This window comes from Andrena cerasifolii, chromosome 5 (assembly GCF_050908995.1).
Source record: "Andrena cerasifolii isolate SP2316 chromosome 5, iyAndCera1_principal, whole genome shotgun sequence".
Lineage (NCBI taxonomy): Eukaryota > Metazoa > Arthropoda > Insecta > Hymenoptera > Andrenidae > Andrena > Andrena cerasifolii.
In genome coordinates, this window is record NC_135122.1 from 1,351,838 (window position 1) to 1,369,718 (window position 17,881).

General features: G+C 41.9%; 2 protein-coding genes and 1 pseudogene across 3 annotated transcripts in view; 2 read left to right on the forward strand and 1 right to left on the reverse strand.

Annotated features, from left to right (window-relative positions):
• LOC143368818 (uncharacterized) overlaps positions 1-17,881 on the forward strand; it is a 252,712-nt gene that overhangs the window by 105,177 nt on the left and 129,654 nt on the right. The gene's annotated exons all lie outside the window — the stretch shown is intronic.
• Positions 1-17,881, forward strand: part of LOC143369382 (filamin-A-like) — a 111,365-nt gene that overhangs the window by 11,846 nt on the left and 81,638 nt on the right. The gene's annotated exons all lie outside the window — the stretch shown is intronic.
• LOC143368763 (uncharacterized) lies at positions 12,298-15,908 on the reverse strand (annotated as a pseudogene).

The following is a 17,881-nucleotide window of genomic DNA, read 5'->3' on the forward strand; positions in this document are numbered from 1 at the left end:
GAAGAAGTTTTTGAAAATTGAATTTCTATCTTTCAAGTTTCAAGAGACTAAACATTTACAACAACGTAATATTTGCACGCCTGTACATTTCTTTCGAACAACTACACACACCCGATGGAGAAGATAGCCCTTCCTATTCGTGTTCTAACCAGAAAGAGCATAGCAGGCGTGTACATACATTACGTGTCGCAAAAAGTTGTAAAGCGCCCACAGATGTTAATATGATCTTTCGTACCGTTTGGCGTAGGTACTCTCTGAACGATAAACGTACGGTGGCTATCTATGCAACTTGTCGCTTGAGTGGTGTCGTTTTTTTTTTTGAAGGAACAAATGATTTTTCTCTGAATTATTTCGTTATTTAGTTACGAAAAACATGATTCTTTATTATATTTTCTGTTTGAATAAGTGTATCTGTATATAATCGTGAAAACGCATTTCTGCAGCAACGCGAAAGACCGACAAGAGGGGTATTTCCCAAAGAATATGGTTTACAAGCTTGTTAATTAGGGATGCGGACGAACCCGATGCGTAATCAGAGTGCCACTACTTAGGATGAAATTTGCAGTCGAACTTGGCATCCAGTCGAGGAACTGCTAGGAGGTTGGAGTATTCACAGACTACTCTGGTTAACAACCCGAGTGCTATTAGGAGGGTAGTAGATTTAGAGACGAACCTAATGCGAAATTAGGGTGCTGTGGGATACGGGCAAACCTGATGCGAAATCGGGGAGCCGCAGATGGGTGAAGTTTTGTGGACGAACCTGATGTAAAATCGGGGAGCCACTGAGTTGGCGAAGATTCCTTATATCGGTAAAACGTGCAAACGAACCTCATTATTTGAAATATTATTACTATTTGAAAGAAGCGGTTCTACACTCCCCACATTACTTAAAATATAACAGAAGGGGTTCTAGGGCGTTTCAAAGACGCGAATTCGAAAATGATTTGATAGAGAGAACAGAAAAATATTCGGTAAATGTTTACTTTAGGGGAGGTATATGCCGATGTCTTTGAGCTTCACATATGTTGTCAAGGTCATCATTCTGAACAACATTTCCCTCTAAACTTTTTGGCACTCGGCTTTGGTTTACGAGATATTCGCAAAAAACTTGGCATAATTATACATTGAAATCTGCCTATACAGACGTTACTAACACAACCATCTTCTCGTCAACGTCGACTGTTTCACAGCCGAATATATTAGTGGTGGTTGGGGCTAGATTAGGGCGGGGGGGGGGGGGGGGGCGTAAAGCATGATAGCGAATGTGAGTATGTGTTACATTCGGTAGTTCTAGTGTTAACTAAAGTTTATGCGAATATCTCGTAAACTAAAGCCAACCACCACAAAGTTTAAAGGGAACTGTTGAGAATGATGACCTTGTTGCTGACCACACTGCATGGTAAAGCCGAATATACCGGGTGTAACATTTCTAACAGACTTTGACAACAATGGCGATATTGACCTCATCGCGCGATGCTTGTATCCGCAGTCTCAAGCGGGCGCGCCCCCCGGCACTGACCTAGCCCCAACCAATACTAATACCGTCGACTGTGAAACCGTCGGTAGTTCTAGTGTTAAGTGAAGTTTTTTGCGATTATCTCGTAAACCAAAATCTAGCACCAAAACGTTTTGAGGGAAATGTTGTTCAGAATGATGACCTTAACAATATATGTCAAGGAGAAATCGGAGAATCCTCACCTAAAGTAAACATTTACCAAGTTATTATTTCATAATTTAAATGCCGTCTACAATGGAGGTAGCGTTATTTATTCATAACTAGTTTTTAGCCTGTCTTCGCCAAACATTACTATCCTATATAATAAGACGCGTAAGATAACCAAAAATTTTGTTGGAAACTCTCCTAGAAACAATTTTTGCTGCGAAATACGAAATTTTACAAATTTTGCGTATCAGAAGGGTCTCTGTACCTGTCTAATTGGTCTCCTGAAGGGCATTTCAAGGGGCCAAAGTCACATATGTGCCCAGACTCACTGCCCACCGACATTTGAGACCCCCCTTAGAAAATAAATAATTCTCGATATTATTACAACAACTAATGCGTGGCAAAGACCCCGAATCGAAGAAATTTGTGGTGCACATTCACTCTTACAACAACGCTTTTTTGTTTGCCTCCATGAGAGCCCAAATAAACGGCGCATTTCGACTCTGCGTTGAGAGTGCGTTTGTATTTTCACCACTTCTTGGAATCCTTCGGTCGGGAGTGAGAGAACTCGTGAGCGAGCGAGACAGGACGAAAGAGTCGACACGAAGTTACCGTCAGCTACGAAAGAGAGAAAGCATGATGCTTTGTCTCGCTTCGTCTTTAACCTCGAGTTCGAGCTCGACCCGCGTGCAGGCCTACATACAATGCAGTAGCGGCTACTACATTGTACATAAATACCTGTTTTAGGCCACAGGTACTACCCATTATCGAATTTTCCAGGGTTTTGATTTTTTTACGGCATCTTGGGGCGCCGAGGAAACTTCATGTCGAATCTGAACCTTGTAGGTCATCGAGAAGTACGAAAAAAAAACGTCTGGAAAGATTTTGCAAACAAACTAACATCCACCTTAAGCGTCTTATTATATAGGATATCATATTTTTGTTTTAGGCGCATTCAAAACACAGTTTCCGAAACTCGAGATCATGTTTTATCTTATTTAAAACAGATAAATAATACACTGCAGTTGCTGCGATAGTGCGCGACTCTCGCGATTCCCATACTGTGTATTTTCATCCTCACCAGTTCTTACATAGGCCTGTACGGAATCGCGCTTTTTTACCAGAGAAACAACAGACGTACACGCGTTTTCAGCATGTCAACAACAAGGCTATAGTTTACTATCTTTACATAACGCGAGTTAAATTTAAACTTATATTTTTGGTAAAATGTTTCTAAAAATATTTTTTAATTGTTTATCTACTAAAAATGAGACCAATCGCGACTCGCATTATTTCAAGTTGATATTGTCTGCGGCAGGGTTTTGTAGAAAAATTAAAAATAATTGGAATTAGCTCATGTTTAGATATAAATAAAGATTGGGCACAAAATACAGTGTGTCCCAAAATTATAGGACAAACCGAAAAACATGAAAAATCCATTAACATTTTGCAATCTGGAGCTTTATTTTCGAGATATTAACAATTGACATTCAGGGGTTCGACCTCCAGGGCGCCCTATTTAATCCAGTGTAAAAATATATTTTTAACTTCAACATGTATTGAAGTACACGGATATGCACTCATAGCAGTAGCGCCAGCGGTACAAACGTGTGGAGAATGTACATCGACGCGTGTGATTTCACGTATGTATGTACAGTATTTCCTCGTTAGCGACTCGATTTTGTGTACACGATACCGACTCTTCGCTATCCCCACCACTTTTGTCTCACTCTTGCCCGGCGAAAGCTGGAGCGAGATGGAACGAGAGCGAGCGAGAGGCACTGAAAACGAGCGAGGACGGTACGAGACCGACGACGCGTTGATGTTTTGTCTCGCTCCGTCTTTCGGACGCCTGACATTCTGTCCTTTGCGCTTGCGACCATCGCGCACGCTCGCCGCGCACGCAGTGTTCCATCTCGCTCCCCCCTCCGGCCAGAAAGAAGCGAGAAACGAACACTCGGAATTAGGGTTCTGTTCACGATACCGACTCAACGCCGGTCCCGACCAGCGAGTCGCTAACGAGACAATACTGTATGTGCGACTACGCGTTTCGCGGACTGGCATTTAACTCTTTCACTGCGGCGGGCTTCAACCAAAAAGCGCTCACTGTGGACAGCACCATATTGGTGGCACCGCTTGGCACTGAGACAAATTGCACAAAACTGCACCGGGTACAAAATAATAAGCACCCTGTGCAAGGAACATATTTATGGGTAGGGCACTACTCACTACATGTTTAAGATTTAACATCACATTTAGCAAAAGGAATACTTAATATTTATAAACATATAACAAAGTATAATAATGAAAATAATAATAAGGCATTTAGATAAAAGGGAACTACACCGGGCGACGCACATAAAATATGTACATACTTTTATCTCACGAGGAGAGGACTCGCCTTTGTAATGAGTCATATATCAAATTGTAGGGGTCGGCGCGCCGTTCAAGAAATACACCCCTTTTCGAGATATTTGCGGTTAAAAAATCGGTTATAATAGTCGACTATTTATAACTAAATATAACTAATTGTAAACATTTTAATATTGCAAATGGTTATTAAATACAATTTTTGTGGGGTGACCACGTGACGTGTGTGAGAATATAACACGTGTGGAGCAGACAGGCGAAAGAAACAGACGAAAAGTGTGGCAAAAATGTGCAGAAAATTACGAGATCAGGTAGAAAACTAATAAAGGGTCGAAGGGTGAGGAAAAAGGTGAAGAAGAGACGGTGTGAAACGAGTGCACGAAGTAAGATCCGTGGCAAGGATAAGTGACATCTAGGGGGAGCCGGAGAAGTAAGAAGACATGGCGGAGACAGCAGTAGGTAAAGAAGAGCGAAGTATCTAAAGGCGCGTATCTATGCTGCGAAGCTGCAGCGCGAGGCACGTTTCGCGCAGTGGAGTGTCTGTGGAGACTACCTCTACATGGTCACTTTGAAATGCAGCCTCGTGATGCTCCCGTGGCAGCCTTGCGCTACCTCGAGCATGATATTTTCCTCGCTGCGATCTATGTTGGGGCTGCCTTGCGGCCCAAAGAGCAAAACTTGCAGGGTTATTCTCCAAATACGCCCGTCACCCCGTGGCGAGGACAACCCCCCCCCCCGCAGTGCCTCGTCGAATATTATGATTTATTCTTCATCTTCTTCATATCTATTCTTAAGAAGTGAGAAATGTTCAGGATTTCAAAATTTCTCATCAAATGTTTGCTTCTTTCTTCATCGTATCGAAGGGGAAGTGGCCCAATGGATTCCTGGCGTTCCGTCGATTAAAATCATACCAAATATCATGCAAATCTGCCTAATTTGACACAAGTTATTTGTATTCCTTCTGTAAAAGTTGTCCGATTTACACGACATTTGGCATGATTTTTATCGGAAAAGCCCAACGAATCCATCGGCGGCACTTCCATATCCATACGATAAAGAATAAAGAATTATTTTATTTCTGAAACAGGTAGGTACAGGGTGATTCTGGAGCTACGCCCGTCAAAGAGATGCCGCCTGGTACCCCGTGGCGAGGACAACCCCCCGCAGTGCCTCACCGAATTTTTTGGCTTTCGACCCTCGAAAGGGTTGGAGTGCCTATTAAGAAGTGCGAAATCTTCAAGTATCGCATTTCTCTTCAGATCTTTGCGAAAACGACGCCAATTGATTCCTCATGTTTCGTCGATGAAACTGACACCAAGCACGACGTAATTGGGGCCATAATGAAAGAAATTCCATGAAAAAATGATTTGCATAACCTCAAGCTAATTTCGTTAATAATATGTAGTCCGATTTACAAGAAATTTGTTATGATTTTCATCGGAAAAATATAAGGAATCCATCGGATGTCACTTCAATATCGATACAATAAAGAATGAAGAATTTCTTAATACGCTAAAATGAATATTTCACATTTTCACCCTCGACAGCGGGGTGCCGATCTCAATTTTCTACGGTCGGCCGAGGATTCATACCTGTTTCAGAAATAAAATAATTCTTTATTCTTTATCGTATCGATATGGAAATGATACCGATGGATTCCTTATGTTTTTCCGATGAAAATCATACAAAATTTCATGTTAATCGGACTACATATTATTAACTAAATTAGCTTGAGGTTATGGAATTAAATTTTTCATGGAAGTTCCTTCCCTATGGTCCGAGTTAAGTCGTTCTTGCCCATACAGCACACTCTCGTTGCAGCAAAGTTACAGAATGGTTGCAGTGCAAGAATGCAATGATGCACGCAACGTTGCCGCAAGGGTGCAGTAATAATTCTATGTCCGCCTCCTGCAACGTTTCAGGCAGTAGGGCCCAAAATATAAATAACGGTGTATATATATGTGTGCAGAATCATAGAAGTACAAAGCTCGTGTTTCTTTTTCTCAAAGAAAATTCTTTTCCCCCAAGGGGATTCGAACCGGCGACCTGTAGCGTCGTAGGTGAATACTTTACCGCCGCAGCTATAACCACTGATTGATAAGAATGCTAACGTATTCGAACTTATACCCCTACCATGCAAAACTTTAAACTCAAATTATTCAAAAAACGAAGACTCATTTTGACAAACTCCATTAGGGTTTTGTAACACTAGTAGGTATGTACTACAACTTCCATCATGTGTCATTCTACACATTAAAATATACAGGGTGACTCACCTAACATTTAAACTTAAAGTATCTCCGTTGTTTGTAATGATACGAGAAAATGTCTCAGGAAAAAAATGATTGCTAGACAAAAAGGACAACATATACATGGCTGAATTTGTATTTTTATTGGCTATAACGTTACAGTAATGAAAATACGTCATTCCATTAAAAAAACCATCGATGATCTTAAAATTTCGAAAAATATAACCTTGAGACAAAAGTCGTCTCTGTCAGAATAATTGTCTCTGTGAAGCAAACATTGTTATCCTTAGACATTTTCTCGTATGATTACAAACAACGGAAATATTTTAAGTTCAAATGGTAGTTGCAGCAACATTGCGGCAACATTGCAGGAACGTTGCCGCAATACTGGCGCAACGTTGCTGTAACATTGTGGAAACGTTACCAACCGTTGCCGTAACGTTGCAGAAATATTGTAGGAACGTTGCCGTGCAATATTGCACTGCAACATTGATGCAACTATGCAGCAATAATTCTATGTCCGCCCCGTGCAATGTTGCACGGCAACGTCGCAGCAACGTTACATCCACATTGCGCTGCAACCATGCAACAATGCAAGGTTACTGCAACCATCCTGCAACGTTGCCGCTAAGAAGTGTGCTGTATGGGTGGTGTCAGTTTCTTCGGCGAAACATGAGGAATCAATTGGCGTCGATTTCGGAATGATCTGATGAGAAATGCGGAAGTCGAAGATTTCTCACTTCTTAATAGGCACTCCAACCCCTTCAAGGGTCGAAAGCCGTAAAATTCGATGAGGCACTGCGGGGTGTTGTCCTCGCCACGAGGTGATGGGCGTAGCTGAAGAATCACCCTGCGAGTTTTGCTCGAGGTAGCGCGAGGCTGTGACGGGAGCATCACGAGGTTGCTTTGCAAAGTGACCACGTCGAGGTAGTCCCTACAGACTCTCCACTGCGCGAGGCGTGCCTCGCGCTGCAGCCTCGCAACGTCGATACGCGCCTTAATGAGCAAAGCAGGCGACAGCGGGGAAGGGCGAAAGGAAGCAAGAAGAAGGGGATTGGCAGAACAGCTGGGAATTAGAAGAGCGGACAGCGAAGGTTCGATAGTGGACTCAAGAGGAAACTGGGGGACGAGGAGGAGCAGGAGAGATTAAGCCAGAAGATAGAGCAGGAAAAGGAAATGGATGCGGCAAAATTAGACAAATTGATGGAAGTTGTGCTGGCAGTTAAGCAAGACATGGAAGAGTTGAGAAGAATGAAAAGATAATACCTGAGGCAGGAAATGCATGATCTGAAGAGGAGAGATGAGATATGGGAAAAGGAAAGGAAGCAAATGAGAGGAAGGGTAGAAGTACTGGAGGCCAACAAAAATCAGGCAGGGAGGCTGACAGGAAAACTGGAGGGTAGGGCGGAACGATACTATATAGGCGAAAATTTAAATTTGAATTTTCAGTTGGCCTGGGTGCGGGATAGTTGTCTTTTGATTAACCAAACAGAACTGTAAAAAAAATGGAAAATATTCATGTCTGCAGGTTCCTTTTTCCTCTAAAAATGATCATACAGGGTGTCCCACTAAGGAGTGGACAGCGCGATATCTCTTAAAGTATTGTCGATAAAAATATAAAAAAAATAGGGAATTGCATGGTTCGAGGGGGCCCATTTATTAGCGCGAACGAAATTTGTTTCCGATTATTATTTTAAAAGATACGATGGTCAAGTTCGGTTTTTCAAATGGAACTATTTTTTTTGAAGACCTGAGTTGATAGTGCGTTCCAAGACAAATTCAATAAGCTTTAATGTATACACTTTATTTCCACTGGTTTTTAAGATATTGCGCTTGCAAATTTACTGATTTTCACTGCAAGAAACCCCTCTGGAATGGCAAAAACCGGGGGCGGTCTTACTGGCGCCACGGGTGGCACTGCCCGTTGAAATGGATACTTACCTGCCAAAGGTCTACGCCAGAAATGGCAGGCCCAAAGGCTGGACAATTCTTTTCCGTCAGAAATGCTACTTAGGTAGGTACATCTGCGGTATCGAGAAGCGCATCGTTACTTTTATTTCGCAGTTGCGTTTACGCTCGGTTTTTTTTTGGGAGGGATGCAAGTTGGATTGGTTAGGTTAGGAGGAGTGAAAGTTGCTAGACTAACTTTCAACCATAGGGAGCAGATTGTATCAGAACTAATCGGATTTGCATCCCTCCCAAAAGAACCGGCCATCCGAGCGTAGAAGCAAGTGCGAAATAAAAGTAACGATGCGCTTCTCGATACCGCAGATGTACCTACCTAAGTAGCATTTCTGACGGAAAAGTATTGTCCAGCCTTTGGGCCTGCCATTTCTGGCGTAGACCTTTGGCAGGTAAGTATCCATTTCAACAGGCAGTGCCACCCGTGGCGTCAGTAAGACCGCCCCCGGTTTTTGCCATTTCAGAGGGGTTTCTTGCAGTAAAAATCAGTAAATTTGCAAGCGCAATATCTTAAAAACCAGTGGAAATAAAGTGTATACATTAAAGCTTATTGAATTTGTCTTGGAACGCACTATCAACTCAGGTCTTCAAAAAAAATAGTTCCATTTGAAAAACCGAACTTGACCATCGTATCTTTTAAAATAATAATCGAAAACAAAATTCGTTCGCGCTAATAAATGGGCCCCCTCGAACCATGCAATTCCCTATTTTTTTTATATTTTTATCGACAATACTTTAAGAGATATCGCGCTGTCCACTCCTTAGTGGGACACCCTGTATAATCATATAATCATTTTTAGGAGAAAACGGAACCTACAGACATGAATATTATCCAAAAAAATTTACAGTTATGTTTGGTTAATCAAAAGACAACTATCCCGCACCTAGGCCAACTGAAAATTCAAATTTAAATTTTCCGCTCCGCCCTATTACCTATACTACACCACATTGAGTAAACGTACTTACTAACTAAACTAAACTCTAGATTGGTTCGGCCCGCATTGGGTATACTTGGCGCACCTCAAGTAATATCTTTTCGTTAGTACGGTCAGGACGTAACTGAATATCGCATTCAACATATTTCCGTTGCGTCCGTAGTTCGAGAGAGATCGACTTTTAGATGCCTCGATTTGTCGACGACATAAAGGCCTTAGCCGTTTACACAGTTCGACAGCCATCCAGACGTGTACCATTCAATAGCCGTTTCTTATAGGTTTTCGTGCGCTGAAAACGAATTCGCAAACCGTTTGTCACCATCACCCTTAGTTTTTGAGAAATTCGATTTTCAAGAAAACTGCAAATTTTCAACTTTAAACATCTTTTGTGTCGAAACGGTAATAGTTACTCGGTTGTTCGTTGCGTCAAATTATTCTATGAACCCTCCCGAATACAACGATATAAGTTATTATTGCATTATGAACATTTAAATATGTTTAAACAACGATCAAAGGGAAAAGGACACCCGAAATGCATCCGTTTTTTGCAGATAACTTTCAATTTATTTCGAAAACTAAGGGTCTAGGAGAAAATCTGACCATTCCACGCGATGCAGCAGATATTTTTCCTTCGGAAAGCGTCAACAGAAGTGGTAAGTCTCGTTTTGTTTTCAATACAGAAGCGAAATAGTTTGGCAAAACGCGCGGAGCCGATAGTGGTAGTCAACGACGCGGCGGCCGGAGTATCCACAGCCGCTCACGGTACAGAATCGCTTAAAGGTCTGCGCATACATATCCGTTCCGTGTCAGTTCCGTGTCAGTTCCGTGGTCGTAAAAGGTTTCGGTTGCTTGTTTTGGAATGGAGCAGCGCACAATTGTCAATTCCGTAAAATTCGTAAAATTCGTGAGGATCAGTGTTAAAAATTATCATTTGCGTGCTTTACAATAGAGCAGCGCACACTTCGCGTCCGTGTCAGGGCTGTCAGCAGATGTCAGTGTAGAACCCCTATCCGTTCAGTGAAACTAAAATTTGGTTGCAAACATGATATAATTCTGATCGTTAATAATGATTGTAATGAAAAGAGTTTTGTATTTGAGTTTTGCGCGGTAAGGTACAGGGTATAATCGGATGCATGAATGCTGGGTGTTAGGGAAATGAAGCTGGATGTGCGTTTCAACAGGCCGTGAAAACTTTAGAGCTTTTTCACACGGCGATACATGTATCGCGATACGTGTATGATGCATATCGATTTTCCATTGATCATTATAGCTTCCATAGGAACCGTTCACACGACGATTCGCTTATCGCGATACTGATTTTGTCTACCCCGCAAACGTCGGCCGCACGATACTTTTTGTCTGAAGTCGACAGAGGAAACGAAAGGACTCTTTCACAAGGCGCGGGGTGAAACACGTATCGCGATACGTGTCGATCATTGTGAGCGGCTGTGGATACGCCGGCCGCCGCACCGTTAACTGCCACTGTCGACTCCGCGCGTTTTGCCAAACTATTTCGCTTCTGTATTGAAAACAGAACGAGACATACCACTTCGGTTGACGCCTTCACTCGACGTCCTTTTCTCTTTGATCGTTGTTTAAACATATTTAAATGTTCATAATGCAATAAAAATTTATATCGTTGTATTCGGGAGGGTTCATAGAATAATTTGACACAACGAGTAATCGCATAACTATTACCGTTTCGGCGCAAAAGATGTTCAAAGCTGAAAACTTGCAGCTTTTTTTCAAAATCGAATTTCTCAAAAACTGGGGGTGATGGCAACAAACGGGTTGTAGATTCGTTTTCAGCGCACAAAAATCTATAAGAAACGGCTATTCAATGTTGAAAGTCCGAAAAAGAGTCAAATTTTGTCGAACTGTGAATTATCATTTAATAATAATATTTAATTATAGGTGTTTACTGTTTACCGTTCATTCTATAAGTCGGGAACTGCGGCTCTCTGTTTACTGCAGCAGGTGACGGTTCCACAGTTCCCGAGCCGCCACAATTCAAATGTCAGTGTTGTGACGTAGCGTCACGAAAACGGCAAAATCCCGAATGTCCGCACGGCGGCACCAAGCCAAGACGAGCCTAGGTGCACCGATCTCGCGACTTTCCATGACGCCGCTAATTAGTAAGGCAGACCAGGGGGCAGTAGTAACATTTTGACTTTGGCATACGATTACGCAAAAACTATTACAGTTACAACCAAAGTTTTTACACGAAAATGTTCCTTACTTATCTGACACTTATTGAGCTACAACAACTTCGCTGTTTGTCAAGTAATATCCAGGTGATTAATAAAAAATGAGAAGTGGACAACGTGTTACAACCGTCCCTGACTCCGGGTCGTTTGTAACACTGCATGGGGTCGATAGTAACACAACTTTAATTTTACAAAATTAATATACTTATTAATTTTAAATTATAATAATAATTGAGAAAACTAGAATTTGTAACCTGTTATTCAGCATCACAATTGTGGCAAATATAAAACATGTTGTGGCCGGTGCATGCTTCGTGTGCCCAATCCTTACACAGAGTACATTTGTTTAGGAATGCATTAGTTCCCAAAGCCACCACACACTCTCTCTCTCATAGCAGGATCTCCCGGAGAGCGGAAGTCGCGGCGATCAGCAATCGATGAGCCAATCAGCGCGCCGCGTCGACCGGCTTCTAGATCGTTCGAGAAAACGCGACAATGGAAGCGGCTTCCATCTTGTTTTTATTCTCGTTCGCACTGTGTGATATAACGGACGTGTCGCGTGTCGATGCAGTTTTCTAACATTGTGAACTCTCAACGCTCATCGTGCATTTGCTCAATTCATGGACTTTCAGACGTTCTTTTTTACACGTTCACGCACTCAGTTGCTCAGCTTAGATTCGATTCCTCATCGCCACGGGTGACGCGCACGTGGTGGAGCACGTGCATTGACTCACGCATGAGTGCAATAATATAATCGCGAGATGCTCGAGCTTATTGTATGTTCTCACCAGTTTCAAGCTCATTGTATGTGTTCATTTTAATAAATCGACTTTATCTCATTTTACGTGCTGCGTCGTGTGCACCTTCTCACCGTCGAACCTAACCTCACCGGTATCCAGCGCGCTCAACCACTAGATTCTCAAACAACATCGGACCCATTTTTCGTTTGGTTTGCTTGTGCTATAGGATTCCATGCACACCAGATAATAGTATTCGTTATCTTTTTTGTCACTAGACTCATTATTCACATTGTCACAGCTATTAAAAGAATTCTTTGCTTTCTGCCCCTTATTTTTCTTCATTCTTTTCCCTTGCTTCTCTTTATATTCTGCTTTTAACTGTAGTCTTTCAACAACATCAGTATATATGGTAGACTTTCCGTTTCCCCCCTTATTTGAAACTTTACGTGGAGGGGCTTTACAAAATGGTCGTGCAATTTCTTGACTAAATTCTTCATTTACTTGTTCACTTTCGGTTAGTAAAATTTCATTGCTATTCGCTTCAGTTGGAGTAGTATTGTTTTCGGGTGTTGGTAGGGGCCTATCTGTAACGTACGATAGGGCATAATCGAGAGCTCTAACTATATTTCTGTTGTAAGGATATATTCCTGTACACTTGAAGCCTACTTGAATATTAAATACTGTTACTGATATCAGAAGGGTCGTTACTACTATTGAAGGAATGTGATAAATTGCCATTGTTTGCCCTGGGTTATTACACATTCAAGCATCAGAACTGGTATTAATCGCTTTTTTTAATGGACCATATACAGATTGATCGAGCTGTTGCAACTTGTGCGAGCAGTGAGGTGTAAAAGCAATAATCAAAAGCTTGGATAGATATATGCGACAAATGATTATCCAGTAGCAGTAGAATTTTTTTCTCCTTTGTTGCAAAATATAAGAAATTCATTTTCTTGCATCCACCCGCTGGCATTTCCACTTCCTATCCTCCCAATTGGACCATCTCTTACAAAGTGTTCTTTGTATCGAAGTCTTGGAAATATAAACATTGGAGTTATGCAATTACCGAGAGCATTGACATCACAAGTTACTGTGACTAACTGTCCTTGTTCGGTGGATGCCAATGCACCAACTTGCCTCATTTCCTTTTTAGCAACAATTCTATTTCGTTTTTGGACCGTAGTAATACCTGTTTCATCGATATTATATATATATATATATATGAAACGTTACAACCGACCCCAACTGTCGATGTTACAATCGTCCCCGACCTTGATTTTGGACTTAACATATAAATTTTGACTAACGAGACCCCTAAAAGTGCTAAGTGACGATCAGTGTTACTTTAAAAAAGGTCGGATTAGAGATTAAACAAAAGAAAAAACACGTACTTACAAAGGAAGTGTTTATATTACTATTTTAAGTCAGTAAAGAAAAGTTACTTTAGGATATCGACAAGTTACTTTAGGGTATCGAAAAGTTATTTTCTTCACTATTCATGTCTGTTGCGTATCTATACTGCTAGGATATGGATGGATGTGTATTCCAAATATTATTGTTCATTATATATCCAAAATTGGTGTTAATATCTATCATAGGTTTTGAGATATTTAAGTTGTTACAATCGCCCCTGGTCTAACCTGCGCGCCCCACCGCGAGATCGCGTCTATTTCTCGCAGGCGTCACCACAATGGTTGATAATCGAGAAAACCTAGCCAAAAGTTGAAAACCTTTGATTTGTACAAAAATGAGTACACTAAAGTTTTCAAGGTCACTGATTACAAATGATAAGTCAAATTTGCCCCTCCATCGTCCACTACGGCGAGACGAACGGACCTTGCCCGGGTCTCCACCGCTAGTATCATTCGACAGTACCGAACACAGTGGAGTGACTGGACGTTGCCCAGGCTCTACTGTATCTCCGTAACCTTCCATACTACGGCGAGACGACCGAACGGAGCTAGGGTGTCCCTTATAATGACTTTTTTTAAACTTAAAAATTCGGTCCGAGAGGCCCCCTGATTTATTTCCCTTTGGTGTGGTAAATATGTGTGTACAATTTCGGCTCTATTAAACAAATCTATACCCTGCCCTAAGAGGTTCAAAGTTTCGAACGAAACTGTGCTCTTGCAAACAGCTGTTTTTTAATATGCAACCCTGTATGTGAGCAAATACAGGGTCATCCGTTAAAACTGCAACCTACGCGCGCGCGAACAGACGAAACTCTCAACACCGCCTCACGGACGCATTCCACTACACCCAATTCATCCGCCCGGCGTTCGGAGGGTTGTCAGCGACCGCTGGAGAGCAGTGATGCTCGAGCTTCGAAAATTTTAGGATGGTCTCTTTCAAGTTAACGTCGCAAAGAGTTATGCGGAATTTCCCAGCCCAGGTAAGCGAGCCGGGCGCATCGCTTTTATGATCGGTTTACGACTCGCACCCCAGATTACTGTAATGCAGATTAAAAAAATGTCGATTGGTTTCGTACCCGTCTTAATTTAAAAAATTTTATCTACGGCAGGCTAGCCTATTGTTTATCAACACCATGAATTTTAAACAGAGCATTAAATGAAGTATCAAATAAACAGTTTGCAAATGCTTTTCACAACCATTATGGTTAAATTATTGATAAAAAAAAATTAAGTAAACATAAAATATTGAGAGAAACGTATTTCGACTTGCGAAATATTGATCACGCTCGGTTCTATTGTAGGAAAAGATAACTGTGGGTTAAACGGAAAAGCGGTTCCGGCACTCGTGTGATGCTCAAACGAATATGTTTTAATGTCGATCTAGCTGATCGAGGTCCAATGAAAATAGCTCGTCTCGACGAGGTACAAAGTTCATTCGCGTTACACAGACGATTTTTACCCGCGAGACACAAAGTAAAATGGCTCGAAGCCCGAGGCCAAAATGTGGTTAATCACGAAGAGTTCGACAACAGCAAAATAGTGCGTGTTTACCGTCTTATCGCGCGAACAAGAAGACCTTACGCCGGTAAATCTACTTGCCCGCCCCTCTACCGCATCCGCGATCCGAGCTACTCGGTCCACCAAAATCGCGGGAACGACTGAGAGGACGAGACAAGCTCGCTTATTGGTCGCACGAAGGCGCCAAATACAATTAGTCTAAGAACTATTAACGCAATCAGATTAAGAACTATGAACAATAGAAAGTATAGATAAATATAAAGTATTAAGTAAATATAAAGTAGGCCATTTTTCGGCGCAAATTGCATTCCGATATCTTTTGTAGTTCAAAAGTTATACGAAAAAGGCCCCAAATTCTTTAACCTGGGCCACGTGTCAGCGTGGTATAATACCATAGCTGGTCCGTAGCATAGGTAGATATTCTACACGCGGATCGGGACCGGTGCGATTGCACTCTTAAAATGGCTACCTCCTCTGGCGAAAGTCAAAAGCTCCCTACTCTGTATACTGGCATCTAAAAGACCGTACACTTTCATCATCAGCTCGCAGATGGCGGAAGTATCGGTTCATGGTTGTAGTGGAATGCGTGCGTTAGACGCTGTTACCGTTAGTTAGCTTAATTAACTGATGACCCTATAGCAGGGGTACACATTAAGGCTGCCCTAGGGCTGTCGATGCACACTCGAGCTCGACCGTAGTATGCTCACTCCTCACTCCTCGGTATAAGGTCTCGTGGTGGAGAACTGTATGACTGCAGAGACCGTATGCCCATTTTGTTTTCTCTAAGGAAAATATGGTATTGTCTCGAGCTTCCCATTGTTGCTCCAACGTAGTCACCGGAAAGGTCATGTTTATGTTTTTATGACACCCCCAACAGCTAAATGATGGCTTGGCCGCAACTGACATACACAGATCCGCCACTGTGTGCGTTAACGATCTCAAGCGGTGGGTCAAAATTGACTCCAGCACAGGCACAGGGTTAATCGAGATTTGAAAAATATATTTAAATTTCTGTACGCAATAATACTAATTTTGTTCGAAGTAAAAGGGGTTTAAAAAAAGTTTGATCCTGGCGAACATGATTCTGACTGTCGCAGTCATCGGAAACAAAACACGTACAATTTTTCTTAATCTATATGAGTGTGGTTATCTAATGAACTAGAATGAAGTAATTATTTGCAAAAATCCAATTTTGCAACACAGAAAACTAACAAATGCTTTTTCCAAAAATTAATGTTTTCATTTGAAATACAACCATTTTCGGGCTTTTAGTTCATACGATAACCACACTCATATAGATTGAGAAAAAATTTGCATTTTCTGTTTCAGATGATTACGACAGCCAAAATCATGTTCGCCAGCAACAAACTTTTTTTCAAACCCCTCTTACTACTACCATTATAAATTTGAACCAAATTACTATTATTGCATACAAAAATTTGAACACATTTTTCAAATTTCAATTAATAAACGTACAAAGTTTGGAATTATAGTACTGAATACTTTTCTTTCAAAAATTCCCCAAAATGTACCTTATTCTCGAAGCGTCGAACTCTGGAGGCCCCTGCGGCAACCTTTGAATTACATACCTAAACGCTCCGCTCCCACTACTCCAGCCACTCCCCACTCCGTTGGCGGACTCGAGTTCAACTCGAGCTCGAATTTGCGCTCCCGCCCGAAACTGGGGGTCCTGTGCATGCCTGCCCTATAGTATCTATTCGCCTCATGAAAAAGTGTTTTTGTTACGTTTTATTTATCCTTCAGCGCCATCGCACTGAATATTAGTTACAATACGTTTTGCCCCAGCTTTCGAAAGATAAAGTAAACAAATCTATTCCACCGAAAGCATTTGAGCATCACGATGTACGCATGCGCTCTAACTAGACTTACAGTATAGTTATACGAAATATAAACAGTGTAAGACAGGCAGGTCTACAGATAGGGCCCCTCACGTTCCTCGTTCTCCTTCCACGTACCGCTGCCGTAAAAAGAGTGAGACAACGACGTTTCGCGGGTAGCAATCATATTTTGCCTTGAAACTCCAGTGCTAGTGGCAGCGTATTCAGGCAAACTTTTCGTCTGTTTACCTGATCACAAGCAGCAGGAGCCGCCGTACTTCTGACACGCGTTCCCGCTTTCTTGGGACATTTCGTCATAAAACAAAAGACGATACATTAATTTTCGCGGGAGATGTCTACATTGGCCGCGCATCGTACCGTGCGGCAGCAGCTAGCGTACTATTGCGAGATGAGAAGAAGCAAGACTACCACCAAGCTGAAATGTCACAGGGGCAATGGGAATCGCCCGCTCGCGTCAACGTCCCGTGACGAAGAACGCAAGCGAAACCAATCGCAATAATCCGCGGATATGGACAGCCGCTAAGAACCGAAAAATAGGACTTCTTGGAGGGGATAAGGTGGAGCGAACGGGCAATTCCCCTTGCCCCTGTGATATTTCAGCTTGTGGGTAGTCTTGCTTCTTCTCATCTCGCAATAGTAGTTGTACCATGGTAATGCAATACAGTGGAAGAAAGAGCCACAGCTCCGGAGCTTAGATTGGACATGCTTGGCGCAAGGGTTTGTTATTTGCCAGTATTCATAGTTTTACGTTAAGCGCCTCAAGGGTCATATTGCTATGTATTTGGTTGCTCTGAAAACCACACGTGATTAGGAAAACAAAGAAATTGAATAAATTATACTGCTCTGAAGTCGCCTGGCAAGCGGCTGTGCACGTTTCTTTCCGATCCTGCATATCCACATTTTTCGTCTTTTCTATCCTTAATCTCACATACAGTATCTTTATTGTGCAAATAACAAAAATCT